This window comes from Lemur catta, chromosome 9 (genome assembly GCF_020740605.2).
Source record: "Lemur catta isolate mLemCat1 chromosome 9, mLemCat1.pri, whole genome shotgun sequence".
Taxonomy (NCBI): Eukaryota; Metazoa; Chordata; class Mammalia; order Primates; family Lemuridae; genus Lemur; species Lemur catta.
In genome coordinates this window covers 3,689,545-3,709,892 of record NC_059136.1, presented here as the reverse complement: position 1 = coordinate 3,709,892, position 20,348 = coordinate 3,689,545, and the positions used below count along the sequence as shown (strand labels likewise).

General features: G+C 42.7%; 1 protein-coding gene across 13 annotated transcripts in view; it reads left to right on the top strand.

Moving 5' to 3' along the window:
• Window positions 1–20,348, top strand: part of PDE8A (phosphodiesterase 8A) — a 134,581-nt gene that overhangs the window by 22,569 nt on the left and 91,664 nt on the right. The window contains exon 1 of one of the 13 annotated variants that reach the window (XM_045561611.1): window positions 18,149–18,166. The exons of the other annotated variants lie outside the window; for them this stretch is intronic. The gene's annotated coding sequence lies outside the window, so the exon portion shown is untranslated. Of the gene's footprint in view, window positions 1–18,148; window positions 18,167–20,348 lie in introns of those variants that run through there. 13 annotated transcript variants of the gene reach the window in all.

Sequence of the window (20,348 nt, the reverse complement as noted above, 5' to 3'; positions counted from 1 at the left end):
GGTTTCCTTGCCAAAGCTCTGCTGAGGGTTTCTCCCTGACTTAATCAGCAGAATTAACCAAGACCCTTGATGAAGGTAGAGCTCTAAGAACGAAGTAGGTAACTGTTAGAGGAGGTATTTTATGTCTGGACCAAATGCCCTCAGATTTTTGTATTTGTGGCATTCCATTCCAAAAACAAAAACAAAAAGCCAGGATGGAGATGAGGTGCAGGGTGCAACTGTTAAGGCCATGCATGCTCAGAGGCTGGAGAGTGCCCTGTGGTCTGCTCCGGGGAGGCTTTTGCCCTCCTGGCTGTTTCACTGTGGCCCCGAGAACCCAGAGAGTTGAAGGAGGTCAGCAGAGAAAGGATGAGCATCTGGGGCTGGAAGAGTGTGCTGGTGGCTGACACTGCCTAGCCTTGGTGAATTCCTGGATGCGGTCTGAGGCTGCCGAAGTGAAGTGGCTTCCCCTTGTTCTTCAGATAACACCTGAAGAAGTTATCCTGCCATTACAAATCAAAGGTCTTCTGGATTTGATGGTGCACTGCTGAGTGTCGAGATCAGTCATGATTGTGTGGGACAAACACCCTATTCTATGCTCAGCTTGACACCTGTTGTCATCTCTCTTATTGACATCTTATCTTATTAAAACATCAACTAAGATAGATATAACACTTAAGCTATCATATGTTGGCTGTTCATTATTAACTAAAACCAGGTACTGTTCTAACTACTTTGTGTGTATTAACTAATTTAATCCTTAGGACAACCAGAGAGCTTGGTGTTGCCTTTAAAGTTCACATATTAAGGACAACAAAACTGAGAAAAGTAGGCGGGTCTAAAGTGGCAGCACTTGGATTCAAAACCCAGGTAGTCTGTTTCCTGAGTCCATGTTCTTAATGACGATTGTATAGGAAAAACTAACTTTTTCCTTCTGTACTCAAACCATTCTCAATGGTTCACTTCTGCTGCCGGATATGTGGGAGTTTTCCCCACACAAAGCAATTCTGCAGTTTTCTGCAGACAGCAACTGGGTGTCCTAGCAATCAATTCAATTCTGACATTGTAATTAGTGCAGATGGCACAGGTTAAGGGTTTAGTCCCACAAAACTGCCCCCCACTTGAGATGCCTGTCACAAGTAGTAAGTCCCCAGGTTACCCACGATTTCTGTCTGACTTGGCTACACACTGGAGGTTTTTGTGATCCCCTTCTTGAGTTTTATAATTTGTTAGAGTGGCTTATGGAACCTAGGAAAACAGTTTACTTCCTAAATTACCAGTTTATTTCAAAGTATATATTAAGGATACAAATGAACGGCCAAATGAAGGACATACATACGGCTAGGTCTGGAAGGGTCCCAAGCACAGGAGCTTCTGTCCCCATAGAGTTGGGTGCAGTATCCTCTGTCTCATGAATGTGTTCTTGTTCACAAACCTGGAGGCTCCCTGGACCCCTCCTTTTGTATTTTCCTTCGAGGACTCATTACATAGGCAGGATTGATTAAATCAGTGGCCACTGGTGACCAGCTCAACTTGCAACCCCTCTCCTCTCCTCTGGGGGGAGAGTGTTCAAAATTCCAACGCTTTAATCACATGGTTGGTTCCCTTGGCAACCAGTCCCCTCATCCTGTGGTTGTCTAGGGGGCTTTCCCTAAATTACCTCATTAACATAAACTCAGGTGTGGTTGAAAGGGGCTTGTTAAGAATAATAAGACACTTCTCTCACCTTGATTGGCCTGGAGCTGCTGCAGAGCTGTTTTAGGACAAAAGACCAAATATTATAACAAAAGATAAGCTGTGAGCCAGGAACTGTGCAATAAGACCAAAATACGTATTTCTTATTATATCAAAACTGTACTTAGGTATTTCTGTGTTTTTCTTTTTACTTTTTTTTTTGTTTGTTTGTTTTTTGAGACAGAGTCTTGCTCTATTGCCGAGGTAGAGTACAATTGTGTTGTCATAGCTCAGAGCAACCTCAAACTCCTGGGCACAAGCAATCTCCAGCCTCAGCCTCCCAGGTAGCTAGGACTACACGTGCATGGGGGCAGGAGGAGAGACACCTGGCTGAGTTTCCTATTTTTGGTAGAGATGGGGTCTCTCTCTTGTTCAGGCTGGTCTGAAACTCCTGAGCTCAAAGGATCCTCCTGCCTCTGGTTCCCAGAGTGCTGGGATTACTGGCATGAGCCACCAGGCCAGCCTCATTTCAGTTTTTTTGAGTTTAGTGAGATGTCACAAATTTTTGTGTGTTTTTTCAGATAATTTTCCTGATTGTATAGGTCAGGATTCTTTGTACTGCAAGTGACATCAACTAAACTAGCTTGGATTTGTGGCCCAGCATAGCCTGGCTGACATAACCAAACTCAAGGAAGGACATGGGTACATTGGCTTCTGGTACAAGTGAATCCAGGACTCTTCCTCCATCTTTCCTTCTCCGTGGTTCCATCTTTAGTTCTCTTGGTTTGCTTTGCACTGCTCAGTAGGAAACAGTGTCCTCCAATAGCTCCTGGCCTCCCTTTTCATAGCATCATCAATGGGGAGCCTCTTCTCTTAATTCCAATTTGGAAAGTCCCAGGGAAGAACCACGATGGGCCTGGCGTGGAACACTTGCTCGGCCCGGTGGCCAGCGCGTGGCCTCTGTGACGGGCAGCAACTTTCACAGCACAGGGTGGTTGGAAGAGGGGGAGCAGCCTCAGAGGAAGGGAGGTGCCGGCTAGATGGAGGAAGAGCGGCCCCTGCACTGGGGTTCCAAATGCTTTTTGGCCGAAGGACGAATACCACTGTGTGTGTAATGGCAGCTACTGTGCCTAATTTCACTACGAGGCAGTTCATATTCTGAGTTACCAGAGAAACTTTCCATTTGCTCTGCTGAGAAAATAGATAACTTGTGGGAAAGTTTCAACAAGATTTGATGTAGAAAGGGCTTCCCAGGTGACCCTTACTTTGTGTCGCCTGCCTAAAAGATATTTATAGGAATTACTCTGTGTTGCTCATCACTTCTCGTTTTCCCCAGTACTGTCATGGTTATCACTTGTTCTGTGTTTGCATTCCAGTGGTGCGATCATTGCGTCCTGTGTTCTTAGGTTTCTGTTTCATCAGCTAAGCCAGTATCTAGGGCAAGGCGCCCACCCCGCAGGTCTTACGTTTTTCACCTTAGGGTCTGCTGACTGTTGTAACAAACTGAAAAATACAGGAAAGGCTCAACCTTGACAGAAGTTTCTCAGGCACATAAAATTTAACACAGGTGTTCTCGATCAGTGGGGGACTGTCCTCTAAGTGGTGATTCAGAGACCAAGGCAAAGCGCCTTCCACCTGTATCTGTGCCATCTTCAACACCTGGTTGAAGATCACCATGCTGTCTGCATGGACAAGCTCACAGAAGGGGACAGAACGTGGAGGGTCATGTGTGAGAGGTTTTTAAGGGTCGAATCTGGAAGTGGTCCACATCAGTTTCTTCACATTCCATTGGCCACATGGCCACAGCTAATTTCACTGAAGGCTTGGAAATGTGATCTAGCTGTGTGCCCAGGAGGAAGAGGAACTGGATTTGAACAGTCTCTGCCACACTTCCTTGGTGACATGTGTCATTCTTCCCCTTTTCCCCTTTCCCGTGCAAAGCACTGGTATAGTTTGGGTGGAATTGAGCCCACTGCCAGCTCCAGGATGGGCCCCTGAATCCTTCCTGCCCCATTCCTGGTTCAGTAATCGATAGGCAACCCAGGCCTATGCCAGGCTGGACATGGAATTCCTATGGTCCTAGTTATTAGTTCAGGGGCAGGCGTGTGATATAAACTGTCCCAGTGAGACTGTACAGTGGTTGGGGGAGAGGCCACCCTCACCCAGCCCTCTACAATGAGGACAAAGCCAACTCATGGGTGAGAAGAAGCTAAGAGAATTGCAGGGTTGTATAGTTAGAGTCCTACGGAAGCTTTCCTGACGCCTGCAAGATGTGACTCTGGACTTTGTATTAGCAGGAGCCTGTAAATCCACTTTATTGCATAGGAATTTGAGGTTAATTTTCTTACAACCACAAACATCCTGACTGATAGACAGTATAAAATGGGAGGGGAACTGGGAGAAAGGGTAGAGTTTGCATCTCTAAGTTCTGCTTCCTTTCATTGCATATTTCTGTGATGTTTCTTTGACTGCTTCAACACAGCCAAGCAGGGTCTGAGTTGGTGTTATCCTAGTCTGACTTCCCCATTCCCTGGAATTACAGTGGGAATAATTATATTCTTTACTGTTCTTTTTTCTACCTTTAGACAATGACTTCTCTCTGGACTGAATGATGTAGGTACACAGTTCCTTTGAAGATTAAATTGACATTCATGTTCTAAATGAACAGAACATAGTTGAAATGATTTCCTGTGTTTTAGTGACTTCTCTGAAGTTTGTCTTTTTAGCAGGGAAGTATACTGACTAGATTTATCATACACTTTGCAGAATGTGTTTGGTTTACAGCTGGGTATTCTCTCTGTATTAGTATAGGAATTATTTAGATTTTTAGTCGAATGTTCTAAACCCTTTTGGAATTTGAATAGTTTGTCAAGTGTATTGATTTTATACTACCTCCATCTTGAAACAAATGCCATACGCTGTTCTGAAACAACATTTTGAGAGAATTATGTGGTATTCAGTAAGGCAGTTAGAAATAACCTGGAAAGTATTAATATTTAGTGACTTGCTCAGGAAGCTAATTTGCACCACCAGAAGTCATTAGGTCAGCACACAGCCACCTCATGCACCTGTGGTGACAAGTGAAAACCATGGCTGGGTGCAGTGGTGCGTGCCTGTAATCCCAGCTACTCAGGAGGCTGATGCGGGGGGATCATTTGAGAGCAGCCTGGGCAACACAGCGAGAGGAAAGAAAATCATGGAAGTCCAGCCTGACGCATTTTTCTCAGCACATGGAGGACAGCGGAGGGTGACACCCTGAGCATTAGAGCTGCCTTACCTTGCTTTGTTTCAAAAAGGAGTTGTGGTAACTCATGGTAAGTTAAAAAACTAACAGAAAGGGGAGTCAGGGCCAAGGGAATACGGGGTGGACTGAGGAGTTAAGTCAGGAGTCAGGTCAGCGTTGGAAATGTGAGCCACAGGGACATGCCTGGCTGCCAGGGGGCTGAGTCACACATTTGGCTCTGAGCTCCCACAGCCTGACGAAATAGGAAAACAGTTCGAGAATTCTGGAGACTTAAAACTAGCAAGTGACTCAGGAGAAGTACATTTTCTGAGCTGAAGCCTAAAGAAATTACTGTCCTGGGCCCTCTTTGAGGGACCAGGCTCTCAACAGTGTTCCCATAATAGACGTGGTGGTGAGTGTCCCTCAGTGCAAGCTGAGGGCATGGCGCCCTGCACAGATTCCAGGTGGGGCCAAAGTCAGCGGGTGCAGCCGTTCAGCTAGTTTGATTCAGGAATTAAAATTTGGTCTTCTGGAAGAATGTGGTATTACCAATTTTTAATCTTGGCCAATTTTATTGAATTTGATGGGAGAGGTTAGTCTTTGGCCAAGTGTTTTATCAGCCATCTGTAATTTCTCTTTTGTGTATTGTCTGTTTGCTACTTTGGCTATTTTCCTTTTGGAGAATTGGAGTTTTTCTTTTTAACTTGGGTGGTTGTTTTTTTTTTGAGAGAATGTTAGTCTTTTTGTCACGTATGGTGAATAACTTTTTTTTCTAGTTTGCTCCTGGTAAATGTTTTTAGGATTGCTCACTGAAATAGGAGGGAGACAGGCTACTATTGAGAGTGGGAGGATGGGGTTAGGGCAGTTGGCTTGGGAAGAGGGGACGTGTGGGGTCGCCCTAGGAGGAGGAGAACAGTGGCTGGGCACATGGGGAAGGCATCCCAGGCAGCGCTTGGTGCCCAGCTGCAGTGAGATGTTGTGTATTTATATTATATATTGTTCTTTCTCAGGAGTCTCTGTGCATGTACAGATAGTGGCCCAGGGAGGTGTCAGAAGCCAGGGGACTTTGCTATGTTGGGACAGTGAAACATGCGGTAATTCCATCTGCTTCAGTGTATTTTCAAAATTCCATTCTTAGTCTGCTAATATCTGCCTGGCTCCTCATTACTGGCTTTCTCCTTAGCTTTGGCTACATTAATTTCACACCGCCAGACCCTTCCTCCATACTGTGCAAATCTCTCGTCGCCCCCAGTTCAGTTGGACAAAGTTAAAGTCATTCTAGTTGCACACTGTGGGCCTCAGTCCCACTTGTACTCACTGGGCCTTGTAGCTGTGGACACAGTCCCATCTAAAACTCCACTGCTCTGTGCTCCTGCATAGCTGTAAGTATGGTCTTGCTCTAGTCCCCCATCCTGGCTACCTACCCGTGCTCCACTTTCCCCACAAATGGGGTCTTTTTTTTTTGCATTCACCCAAAACCCCTTCTGACCTCAGACCCCAAGGATGAGAGCCTGTCCCTGGGCATGGATTTCCCCCCGTCTGCTGCTCTGCCTGAATCCTTTGCTGCCACCTTCATGCTACCCATCCGGCCCTGCGTGCTGAGCCATCTGCCTCTTGCTGAATGTCCCTAAGTCACTGTCTGCCAGCATTGTCTGCAGGGCATACAAAGGGGCTTCCTCTCCCTGTGTCCCAGGAGTCAGGCACCTGCTGCCCCTTGGTGAGCCTGGGAGGCTCCTCTGGCACCTCTTCCCAGTCCTTCGTCTCAGGGCACCTGTTCTGACAGTGAGCACTTGGGAGGGACAGGTTTTGCGTCCTGTGAAAAGAAAAAGGAAGGAATTGTCCTCCACACAACTTCTGCCCTTTACCTCATTCTTCCTGGTGTGTTAAATTTGCGTGTGTGTGTGTGTGTGTGTGTGTGTGATCTCTTGCTTAGAGGCTGAGGATATTGAAAGTGGAGGAGGGTAGAAGAGTTGAAAAGTGATTTATATTTTGTGACTAGGCAAAGTAATTCTAAAAAGCCAACCATTCTAGTTCTCTTCTACCTATTAATATATTATAATACAAGTGATGTGAAAACTAGGCCTCTTTCTTTTGAAAATATTAGAAAGTGCTTTGGGGCTGTAGTTGATACAGAATGTTTTATAATCAGACCAAAAAAATGTTATTCCTACACATTGTATCCTATGACCTGGAAATAAGAATGGTACAGATCACTCTTTGTAATGGAATTTGTTGTCCTAAGGGCACACCCGTTGCATAAGTTAGGAATTTTGAGTGGTAAACAATAAACTTTATGTGAAAGAGTACACACAGGATTTCAGGCTGGGGAGAGACCATTGGCTGTAGTCTTTTCCTGGCCAGTTTCTATCAAAATTTTCGATTTTCTCCAGACTGTGGTAGGTTCTCTTTTCTGTTACGACAAAAACCAACCAAACAAAACACAAATGTCATATGCTGTTAGTAGGAATGTAAATTAGTAAGATTACTTTGGAAAACTGTTGGCAACACTTACTGAAGTTGTAAATATGTGCGTTCTCTCACCCACCAATTCTACTTCTAGGTCTATAGCCACCAGAAATGTGTGCATATGTTCACCAAAAGTCACATGATAGAATGTTCGTTGCAGTATTATTGATACTAGTTAAAAACTAGAAATAACTCCACAGTCAATCAAAAACAGAATAAATCATGGTATAAGTGTTCAGTGAAATTCTTGATAACAACGGGAATGAAAGTGTCATTGCTGCATGTCACATCATGGATGAATCTCATAAGCGTGGTGTTGAGTGAAAGAAGCCAGACAAAAAAGATAACATGGATGATTTGGTTTATGCAGAGTTCAAACTCAGGAAGAGCTGTGGTGCTGGGAATCAGGATGGTGCCGCCCTTTGGGGAAGAAGAGGGAGGATAGAGATCTGGGGAAGGTGTGAGGGCTTCTGGGTGCTGGTAATGTTCTATTTCTTGACTTGGGCGGTAGTTACATGGATGAGTTCACTTTGTGATAATTCACCAAGCTACATACCTATGATTTATATTCTTTTCCAGTGTTAACCTTCAATACAAATATATTTTTAGTTAAAAAAACTTGCAGTATGTGTTACACTTGAGCTAGAGTTTTCATATGTATATGACCCTTCTGGTGTTAGGGACTTGGCATGTACTTTTGCCTCAGTCTCCAACAGTCCTACTTCCTTTGCACCCAATTCCTGCTCATCCTTTGGGAAATCTTCCCTGGCAAGCTGTTTCCCTCCCTCCCCCACACACTGGGTTGTGTCCCTGTGATTTCACAGGTCTGTGGTGGGTGTCTGATTGCCTCTTCCCTTGATCTGCAAGCTTCAGGAGAGCGGAGGCTGGGCCTGTTCATGCTATCGTTGTGGTCCAGGGACTGGCACGGTGCCTGCGCTGATCTAGTAACTGTCCAATGAAGGGACTGAATGGGACTGACTTGAAAGGGAGCAACCCTTTTTGCTTCATGCGTTTCAACTGAAGTTTAGTTAGGGGAAGTGGGAGTTTGGAGGAGCCATGAAGTTGAAGCCCCTATGAGGTTGCCCGGAATACTTTTGAGATTATAGTGGCTTTAGTAGCCTTACAGTGTGACCTGTAGGAAAACTCAGCTGAAAGAGGGAAGCAGTGTTGGCTACTCAGTGTCCCTTAACCTAGTTCTGTTTTCTGTGGCCACTCATTGTGCTCCTGAGAATGAACAGTTTATATATGATGACTTCATTTGTTTTGGCTTTTCTCATGACAATCCTAAGGTCAAGTGTATTTTAAGCCTGAGAAATGTGTCCTGGAAGTTAGTTCCAGAATTTCTATTTCCTTTTTCTTTCCTTAGTATTAAAATCTTGGCTATCCTCTCCATTCCTTCCTCCCAAACTCTTCTTAGAAGCAACTTTGCAAGGATCATAAATATCCTCTATGTTGATTTTCTCTGAACTTCACTTGTTCTTTTTCAACTCGATGTGGAGAAAGGGCACGTTCTCGTTTACTATTCTAACCTGACAGAATTATGCCAAAAGCAATGCTCAGATTGACTGAGTAGGAGCATTTAAGACAAGACATTTACCTTGAGACTTATGTGTTGGATGAGTTTTACAGGTTTTTCCCCTTCTCGTGCAATGTGGTTAGGAGACAGGTTTGGAGCCAGACGGTACGGGTCCAAATCTCAGCCCTACCACTCCCTGCTTTTTGCCCTTTGGCAACTCACATAACCTCTCTGCGCCCAGCTTTTTCTTATTTGAAAGGTGGGGTTAGCTGTCAAGACTTAATCAACTTTTCAGTGTAAAACAGTCTTTAATGTTGAGACTGCTCAATGCCTAAGAAATTATAAATAATAAATAGCATTTGCCTAAAATGGAAGTTCAACTTTATTGTTAGAAAAAGCGTGGTTTTAATACATACTATGTTAGACTCTAAAAAGTAGATTAGGGCTTTCCTTTTCAGAAAATATTTGGAAATTAATTTCGGGGACTTAGAAATGGTTATATAATACCTAATTAAACAATTTACCTTTGGGAACAAAGAAGAAAATACAATATCACTATATAGGTTTGCATAATTCTGCACCCCTCCTCCCCTTTTACTTTGGAAACCAAAGAGTGGGGGAGAGAGAATTTTGGAGAGCCTGATCCGCTGTTAAGTCTACGAACCATTTCCTGAAGAACAGTCCCTCCCAGAGCTGCTCAGAAATCTGGGGATGTTATGTGGAGCTTTTTAGCTCTTGTTTTCTTTTTTCCTTCAATAGCTTCAGCTTGCTTAGAATTAAGGGCTATACGAAATGACCCTGCATTTGTTGATGAGAAAAGGGGGAGCAGGGAGAGGTTTTGCAAGGGATGAGATGGTATTTCCATGCCCAATTTGCAGATTTCGTCCTCAGCGTCTTTGGTCCTGAAGGGCTTAATGGAGAAATTACAAGGTTAGAAGGGGTTTGAGATGTGGTGGAAAGAACAGAGATTTTCCGTATCCTGCGTCTACCACTGTGTACTTTGCACAAGTTATTAACATTTTGGAGCATCACTTTTCTTATTTGCAAAATGGGAATAATAAAGTCTACCTGATAGAGTTTCTGAGAGGATTAACTGAGGTAACATGATAAATGACTCTTTTCCTAAGAGACAGTGAGATAGACGTAAAACAGTGAGTTTTTATCAGCTCTTTCTTCCCCTGCTTTAGTTCAACCTGTTTTATGCTCTGGCAAGAATGGAGGAATTCTGTTTAAAGGATCATCTGTAATTATTTGGCTTAGTATTTTGAAATATTTTATTGTGGAGAGTTTACAATAGGTACAAAAGTAGAATCGTGTCATATTTGTTATACAACAAATTACCCCACAACTTTCTGGCTCAGAACAAAAGTACTGATCTCTCAGGGTGTCTGTGGGTGGTGAATGTGAGAGCAGCTCGGCTTGGTGGTTCTGGTTGTCGTTTCTCGGAGCTGCAGGCAGGCATTCCTGGGCTGCATCATTCGGAACGTCGCTGGGCCCGGGCATTTGCTTCCAAGGTGCTTCCCCACAGGACCGGCAAGTTAGTGTGAGATGCTTTGGGGGTGGGAGAGGGCCCACTTCCTCTCCACATGGGCCATCTTCACAGGGCTGCTCTAGTGTCCTCACAGCATGGTGGCCAGTTTCCACCAGAGATGTGATCCAAGAGGTCATGGCAAAAGTTACCACCTAGCCCAGACTACGTGTCATCAGTGCTGCTGTGTTCTTTTTGTCAAATGGACCAGCTTTGACTCAGTGAGACTAGAGACCACAAAAGATCTTGGCCCGGTGTGGTGGCTCATGCCTGTAATCCTAGCACTTTGGGAGGCTGAGGGGAGAGGATCTCTGGAGGCCAGGAGTTCAAGACTAGCCTCAGCAAGACCCTGTCTCTACAAAAAGGGAGAAAAATGAGCCAGGTGTGGTAGTGCATGCCTGTCGTCCCAGCTACCCCGGAGGCTGAGGCAGGAGGATCGCTCGAGTCCAGGAGCTAGAGGTTGCAGTGAGCTATGATGACACCAGTGCACTCTAGCCAGGGCAACAGAGTGAGACCCTGTTTCAAAAAAACAAACAAATCTTGTGATGATCTGATCAGATCTTTAATTCATTAGTGGCGATATGGTGGCAAATGGTGATATTCTAATTCTGTCATCTCTGGTTCATATAATACTGAATCCTTCTACAAAATGAAACTTCCCTCATTAACTATGTGATAAAATTTGAATCTAGCATAGGCAGGATAAATGCTTGTTTCTTGCCCTTCATTTCCCGGTTTTCCGAATAATGATTAGTTCTCTAGCATCCTTCAAAAGGGACTAGTTAATTTTTTTTTAGTATTACTATGAACTCAAGGATTTAAACATATTTGTTACATTTCAATCTATTGGACTTATTACCTGTATTGATGTCCATATATTTGTACCCCCTTTTAGATAAATGGTAGCATCCTCTACATAGTGGTCTTGTCCTTGCTTTTCTTACTTAGCAGTATATCCTTGAGATCGCTTCATAGTTGTATGTGGAGGAATTCTTCATTCTTTTTTTTTTTAAATTGAGATATTCACCCTTATAAACTATACAATTCACTGTTTTTTTGCCATATTCACTGAATTATGCAAACATAACCACGAATCCTGGAATGTTCTCATCAAAGAAACCCTGTCCCCATAAATAGTTGCTCCTCATTGCTCCTGCCCACCTACCGCTGCTCCCCAAACCTCAGCCCCTGGCAACCACCAATCTACTTCATGTCTCTGAATTTACAAATGTGCGTTTGATTCAAATGGAATCATGTAATTTCTGGCCTTTGTGTGTGGCTTCTTTCACTTAGCATGACATTTTCAGGGCTCTTCCATGTTGTATTTTGGGTGAGTTCCTCATTCATTTTTAGCAGTGCAGTGCTCTGCTGCCTTGGTCTGTCTGTGTTTCAGTTAACCAGCACACACTGTGAACAGTTGAGTTGTTTCCATACTTGTTATTAAATGGCCTTGTGCATAAGTCTTTTTTGTGTGAATTTTGGTAGTTATTGCTGAATTTTCCTCTACAGGGCTTATACCATTTTGGATTTTCACCAGCAGTGTGTCAGAAAGTCTTATTTTCCTACTGCTTTGCCATAGAGTAGTATTTTGTGGTATCTCACTGTAGTTTCAGTGGACATTTACTTACATTTCTCATATAATGAAGATTGATTGAAAATCTTTGCACATGTTGAAGGGCCATTTGCATTCCTTTTTTTGTGAATTGTCTGTTCCTTTCCCTCTAGACTATTTCTCCAAAGGGTTGTTTGTTTTTTCTTCCATTTTTGGCTTCCCTTTTTGTATTATAAATATTTTTTCATTTCTTCATCTCCCTGTTTACTTTAGTAAGACTCGTCATGCAAATCAAAATTTTTATGTAATTAATTTAAACACTATTTTTGCTTATTGCTTCTCGAGTTTGAGTCACAGTCAGAAACTTATCCTCACTCCTGTGTTATGGAATCTTTACCCATGCACTCAGTTGTTTTATTTTTTACATTTAAATCTCTGATCCATTTGAAATTTATCTTGGTGTATTATATGAAGAATAGGTCCAATTTCATCTGTTTTTCCATATGGCTATGAAATCATTCCTAGCACCATTCATTAATTAGCCCGTTTTCCCTCATTGATTTGATATGCTACCTTTATGGTAAATTCCATTCATAATCAGATCCATTTCTGGATTCTCTGTTCTTTTTTTGTCTCCCCCTCATCACCCCCTCCCCCCCAGAGATGGGGTCTCACTCTGTCACCTAGGCTGGAGGGCACTGGCACAGTTATAGCTCACTGCAGCCTGGAGCTACTGGGCTCAAGTCATCCTCCTGCCTCAGCCTCCCGAGTGGCTGGGACTACAGGTGCACACCACGCTGCCTAGGAACTTTTTTTTAATTTGTTTTTTTGTAGAGACCAGGTCTGGGTATGTTGCTCAGGGTGGTCTCAAACTCCTGGGCTCAAGCGGTCCTTTTATCTTGGCCTTCGAGAGTGGTGGGATTACAGGCATGAGCCACTGTGCCTGGCCTGGATTCTCTGTTTTATTCCATTAGTCTTTGTGTCTGATTGTTATGCCATTGCTACATGTTTTAGTTGTAGAGCTTTGTAATGTGTTTTAATATCTTGTCCTCTCTCATTTCTTTGCGTTTTCAGGAGTCTTCTGGCTATTCTTGCTTGTTTGTGTTTACAGATGAACTGTAAAATTAGCTTGTCTAGCTCTGGAAAGAAAACTTGATGGTATTTTTATTGGAGTGGTGTTAAATTTATAAATTAGTATAAGGAAGAGGTGACATCTTTATGATGTTCTGTCTTATCAAGAAGGTGGTTGTGGATTTCTATTTGTTTAAATCTGTTTAAATTTGTTTCAATCTGTTGTGTTTTGGGGAGTGTTTTTATATCGGTCCTCATAGAGGGCCTTATTAAGTTGAAGTTTATGCTTAGATCTTTTCTGTTCTTTTCTTTGCTTTTTTGCTTTCGTAAGTAGGGTTTTCTCTTCCATTATATTTTCAAGCTGAATTCCTTTTTTATAAATGAAGCCTAATGATTTTGATGTTTCTTATATAGCCTGCTAAATTCTCTAATTTGTAATGCAAATCATATCAATTCTTTTGAGTTTTCCAGCCATATCATTATGTTATTTGTAAATAGAGTTTTACCTCTTTTTTTTCCAATTTTTAGATCCCTAATTAGTCTGTTATCTTCTAATTAGAGAAGATAGTGTTTTAATACAACATAGTGACTTGTTTTTAACATTGTAGGGGAAGTTCTAGTTTTCTCCATTAATATTTAGCAGACTTTTACCCTGAATAAGAGGAACAGTGGAAGGAAATTATGTGGGAATTTTTTTTTTTTTTGATTTTCAAAGTATGGGTGAGATGTACTCAATGATGATGGTAGTAAATATTGTGATGATCTCCACTATCAGCTGCATAGTTATATTATCCTAATTATTTTCGCAATAGTTGATGGAATTTCGATCATTATTTTCAATTATGTAATTACACAGAAGATATTTAGTATATTTAGGTGATTAAAAGATAGAATTCTGTAACTCTATATTTTCAATTTTAAAAATAATTGCATGGCAAAAAGATGAAAAGAGGTTTAGAAAATGAAACTGCAGAGGCTTCACCATCTTATGAGGTTGCCATGTCAATACCTAGCTTCAGGCTTTGTTGTGTTGGGGCAGAAAACACTGGAGGGCTTGCACATCGCCAGTTAAATGCTGCGGTGACAACACAGCACTTCAGCTTTATTTTTAGTTGGCTAGAACTAGTCACGTGGTGTAACTTCAAGGAGTGGGGAAGGGTAGTCCTCCTCGTGCTAGGAAAGAGGAAAACCAGATGTGGGTAAGTATTATAAGACCCTATCACAGTTTTGAAACTTTTTGGTACTAATTCTTTAATCTTTTTAGAATCTGTGGTTATTGGCCTCTTTTGATTTTATTCTGCTTTTGTAAATTTCATGTTGTTTCCAGAAAATTGTTTTCAAGATTTTTAAATGTTTTATTTGCAACACATCCCAAATAAGCTTGGTTTGATGGGCATTTCAAAACAATCACTTTAGTAAATGAGTGGAAAGTAGATTGTAGGGGCACAGAAGTGGCAGTAGAATAACCAACTAGAGAACTTTTGCAACTGTTCAGAGAGGTCATTTGGGTCTGGTGGTAGCAGTAGATATGGAGGGATGTGGGCAACTTGGGATATATTTTGGACATAGTCTGTCGTGGTGCTGTTCAAAACAGTCATGTAGACAAACTGTTTCTTACTGTTTCAGGGCAAGATAAGGAGTCTTGTGGTACAAATCAACACACTGATCTCTTCATTGAGGATGGCTTGCTGTTAAAGACATTTTTTGTGGTTGATTCATATTCTAGCTTAAATTCTTTTTTTTTTTTATTTCAGCTTATTATGGGGGTACAAAAGCTCAGGTTGTATACATTGCCCATGTCCCGCCCATCCCCCTGAGTCAGAGCCTCAAGCGTGTCCATTTCCCAGACAGTGCGCCTGGTACTCACCATGTAGTCAGACCTCCATCCCCTCCCCCCACCCTCTATCCCCCACCTCCCCGAGTCAGCACCTTCAAACATGGCCATTCCCCAGACGGTGCGCAACGCACTCATCATGTAGGCATACACCCATCCCCTCCCCCCACCCCTCGCCTCAGTCTGGTATCCAGTTGGTATCATTCCCCAGTGTGCATTTAGGTGATGATCAGGGAAACCAATTTTCTGGTGAGTACATGTGATGCTTGTTTTTCCATTCTTGGGATACTTCACTTAATATAATGGGTTCCAAAAATTCTTTATTTCACTGCGGACTACTAACAATTGGTCCACAAACCATATATGAAGCAGCATCAATCAATAGTATTTCCATTTAGGGGTGAGCCATGATTTATTTAATTAGACTCTTATTGTTGGACATTCAGATGATTAGCCCCCACATCATCTTTTTCTGGTATTAGAAATAAGTAATATTTCTAAAAAAAAACTCATTTATATAATGCTTATATACCTTATGATTTCTTTAGGTTAATTTATGGACATATAACAGAATAAGGATTTTAGAACACATTGACAAATTATTCTCCAGAAAGGTTGTGTCCATTTACAGAGGCATGTTTTTGCCAGTATTGAATTTTTTTTCAAAAGAAAAAATTCTTTGCTAATTTGGATGACATATGGCAAGTCATTATTTGAATATGTACTTATTTGATTATTAGTAGGAGTATTTTTATGTGTTTTTGGTGTTGATATTTGCATCTCTGCCAATTGTTTATGCTCTCTGATCATTTATGTTTTGGTGTGTAAGTACTCTTTACATTAAGGATATTTACTTTACAACCTTTATAACCCTACAATGGAAATACTATTCTGTGTTTTAAAAATAGGTTTTGGTGTTTTTGCATCATGTAGAAAGTTGTTGTTTGTGGACTTTCATAGTAGCACAGTTACTTGGTGGTGGGGTAGGCAAGGTTTGCTTGCTGCCTTTCTGCTCCCATCTGTGAAGAGGCCACCCCTTCGAGGCAGCAAGTTCACATTTGGGCCACGATGCTGGGGTGAAGGTTTTGGTGTGGGGAGCTTCGGAGTTAAAAGCTCTTATGTCAGGGGAATTTGTATGGGTAATAGATGATATTAAGGGATTATTTTTAATTTTGTGAGGTGTAATAATGGAATTGTGGTTGGGTAGAAACATCTGTACGCACACACACATAGAAGTATTTAGCGGTGAAAATGTCAGGAATTTTCTTGAAAATACTGTAGCAAAAAGATGTAGCAAATGTGTCAAGATTCTGATGGTTATTGAGTCTAGGTGATGGGTATATGGGGGTTCTTAATGCTATCCTTTATTTTTGCATATGTTTTAAAAAGGCTTTTTCGGGTCTTTGGAGGCTTTTGGAGGATTTTTTCTTTGGCTCCTTGTGACCAGGATTCTCTTGGCTCCTCTCACCTGGCACTCTGCAGGCAGGGTGGTCATCTATACCACACAAGAAGCCACCAGTAAAGTTAGAAATGAGTCCAGGATGGAGGCTCATTATTGCCTCTTTATTTAAATGTTCACAGTCATTGCAAATAATATATATTCTCTCTAAGGTACAAAATTCTAAGTTGATCAGTTAAATCAAGCTTACGAATCTTCAAGATTCTGTGTCTATTAATCTTTATATGTGCCCTACCTGGCAAAGGAGGAGAGTGGCGTTTTGCAGTCCTTTACCACAGTTGTGGTTTTGGCCAATTTCTCCGTATACTTCTCAGAACTCTGGTTTTTTTTTTTAAAAAAAAAACATCTTTTTTAAAATTTTGAAATAGTTTTAAACTTACAGAAAATTTGCAAAAATAAAATAAAAAGAATTCCTGCATAGACTTCACCCAGTTTGCCCAAATGTTAAGAATTTACTGTGTGCTTTTATTATTATTACCACTTTTTTTTTTAAGAGGTAGGGTCTCACTCTGTTGCTCAGGGTGGAGTACAGTGGCACAACCATGGCTCATTGCAGCCTTGAACTCCTGGGCCCAAGCAGTCCTCCCACCTCTGCCTCCCAAAGTGCTGGGATTATAGGCATAGCCACCACACCTGGCCTGCTTTTATTTATTCTTTATATGTATCCATATTATTATTTTCTTAACCATTTGGAAGTAAGCTGCATAGCTGATGTCCCTTTGAATCCCTTCAGTGCATATTTCTTAAAAATAAGGACATTCTCTATTATCAATTCAGTTATCAAATCATGACATTAACATTGTTCCAGTACTGTTATCCACAGACCTGATCTGAAATCTACCAGTTGTCCCACTAATTTCCTTTATAGATGCTATGGCCTGAATATTTGTGTCCCCTGACGTTCATATATTGAAACTTAATTATCAGGGCAGTGGTACTAAGAGGCGGGGCCTTTAGGAGGTGACTAGGTCATGGAAGCAGAGCCCTCACGAATGGGATAAGTGCCCTTAAAAAAGAGGCTTGAGGTTGGCCGGGCGCGGTGGCTCATGCCTGTAATCCTAGCACTTTGGGAGGCTGGGGCGTAAGGATTGCTTGAGGTCAGGAGTTCGAGGCCAGCCTGAGCAAGAGAGAGACCCCATCTCTACCAAAAATAGGAAACTCAGCCAGGTGTCTCTCCTCCCGCCCCCAGGAACGTGTAGTCCTAGCTTCCTGGGAGGCTGAGGCAGGAGGATCACTTGAGCCCAGGAGTTTGAGGTTGCAGTGAGCTATGATGACACCACTGTACTCTAGCCAGGGTGACAGAGCAAGACTCTCTTTCAAAAAACAAAACAAAACAAAAAAAGAGGCTTGAGGGAGCTTGTTTGCCTTTGTGCCACGTGAGGACACATGGCAGGTATCATCTATGAGGAACAGACCCTGAACAGACACCAAATCTGCCAGTGCCTTCATTTTGGACTTCCCAGGCTCTAGAACTGTAAGCAATCAACTTCTGTTGTTTATAAATTACCCAGTCTAAGGTATTTTGTTATACCCAAACTAAGACAATAGAAAAAGAAATCATTATGTTCTGATCTAGCATCCAGTCCAGCATCATGCATTTAACTGGCATGTTTCTTTAGCCTTCAGTCTAAGGCAGTTCCTCAGTATTTGTTCCCTGGGGATTCTAGACATTTTGAAGAGTACAGGGCAGTTATTGCAGAATTTTCCTTATGTTTGCTTTATGTGATGTTTTCTCATATGCATTGGGTTGTGCACTTTTGGCAGGAATCCCACAGCAGCCATGGGTTCTTCCCAGCGCATCGTATCAGAAGGCGCATCTGTCTGCTCCACGATCGGGGATGCTCACTGTGGTCACTTGATTAAGGTGGTGTCTTCCAGGTTTCCTCACCATTTTCCCTTTTGAAATGAATAAACACCTCATGGGGAGATACTGTGAGACTGCGTGTTATACATATGCCTTTACTCATTCACTTTTCGCCAACTAGGTTTAGCATCCATTGATGATTTTTGCCTGAAACAGTTAATACCATGATGTTGCCAAATGGTGAGTTTTAACTCACGGGTAGTATGTTTTGGCAGCTTGTTATTCAACCATTTGTGTTCTGTCTCAGTTCTCCTCAGTTGAGATGCACAGTAGCGTTATGGAAAACAGCAGCTAATTCTCAGCATTGGTCCAGATGCGTGGGTGCCTCACGTTTCCGTTACAGCTCCTTAGAGAGGACCTGGTTGGGTGATGCTGTCACCCCAGCTTGGACACTTTGGGCACCAAACTGCCTCTGCCTATGTACTGTCTTCTAGCTCCAGCGCTAATTCATGGTCCATGCAAGTATGTCTAGATATTGGAAGTGGTTTTTTAAGACATCTGTGACATAGATCATATTGGCTAGAATAAGGCAGCCAAGGCTGCTTTTTTCAGAAGGGGCTGTAGCATGGTAGAGTGTCACAGATTTGCATCTGATGGAGTCCAGAGAGTATTTGTTCATTTTGGTGAATGGAATATAAAGAGATATGAGCATGTTTGCATGCTAAAGGGGCAGAGTCAGTAGGGGGGAGATTAATGGTCAGGAATGGGGGAACTATTTTTGGGGGGGTCCCTGACAAGGTAGGCCTAGGTGGTGGGATTAGCTCTGAGCAAGAGAAAGGACACGTCTTTTAGGAAGACATTGGGAGGAAGGACGTGAACAGCATTGTTTTTATAGGGTACGAGTAGGCACAAATTTACCACCTAGTGGCCTCATTTCTCTTTGTGAAATAGACCACATCTAAGAGTGAGAGGGTATAGGCCTTAAGGACATCACTGTATTGAGTAATAAGAGAGTTGTCAGGGGCTCATCTGAGGATTTCCAGGCAGCTGGTAGTAGAGACCACGAATTCTTGGTGACCTTAATCTATATGGCATGATTTTTCTCCAGCAATGCTCATCAGCTCAGGTGTAGAAGCACAGGAAATCACCAGTTGGGTTTATTGGGGGATGTGGCTTTTCCACATGTTGCGGTGGAAATGCAGGGGAGCTGGGAGAGCAGAAGGCGGCAACAGAGGGCAGGGCTTCCTCTGGAGAGGTGGTTCAAGTAATGGATTATAGTTGAGCCTCTGTGGTCTGTACAGGATGGGAGAGGTGAGATTGGAGAGTAGAAGAGTGAAAGGATTGGAGATCAGAGAATTATTAGAGGAGGAACAAAGGTTCAGTATTGCTGGCAGGATAGGTATGTTGGTCAGAGAGTAGGATATTGGAGTTTCCATCGTGGGACAGTTCTGGCCGGTGAGGGGCTGGGGTGGAGCAGGGTGGAGGTGAAGATCATGGGGTTGTGAGGAAACTTGTTGAAGTTGCTGGATGGTTTCTTTACATGGATGTTGACACCACCGGGTCGATGGCAGGACATTGGTGGGGAGGGGATGACTGTGTTCCAGGTGTTCAGGGAAAGAGGGAGAAATGAGCAGGAATGCAGCATTGAGGCTGAATGGCACGGGCACCCTTAAAGGAGGTGGCATTTAGCCTTCCAAGGGATTAGGGTTGGTCAGACCTTAAGGTTTGTTGGAACTGGCTGTGCACAGCCTCCAAAGATGCCTTGATGCTAGTGGAGAGTGGCATTTGCTCAGGTTTGCAGACAAAAGTTGGTCCTTGGGTCTTTGCTTGTATTATTTCTTCTTCCTGTAGCCCCTTTCCCTGCCTTGAAGAAGGCAGCCCCCTCCAAGAATAGGCTCTGAGACCACATCTTTCACCAAGTCTTTCTTAACCCTCTTGTCTTTCTGTCCTGGTTACTCCTTGTGGCACACTGTGTCACCACTGCTGTCCTTCCCTCCCCCAGACCATAACTTCCGTGATGGGGCAGGGACTGTATCTTTGCATCCCTGGCACAGTACCTGGCATGGATTTGGTTGAACTGTATGAAATTGCAATTTCTTCAGCGAATTTGGTCTAGTTTGTTATTTCTGTCCCTAATAGGTCACTTTCCGTTGTCAGCTCATCTTGAATCTCTTTTTGAAGGTAAAGCCCCCTTTTTAGTTTGTCCTTAGCCCAGTTCCATGCAGATGACTGGGGTTGTTTC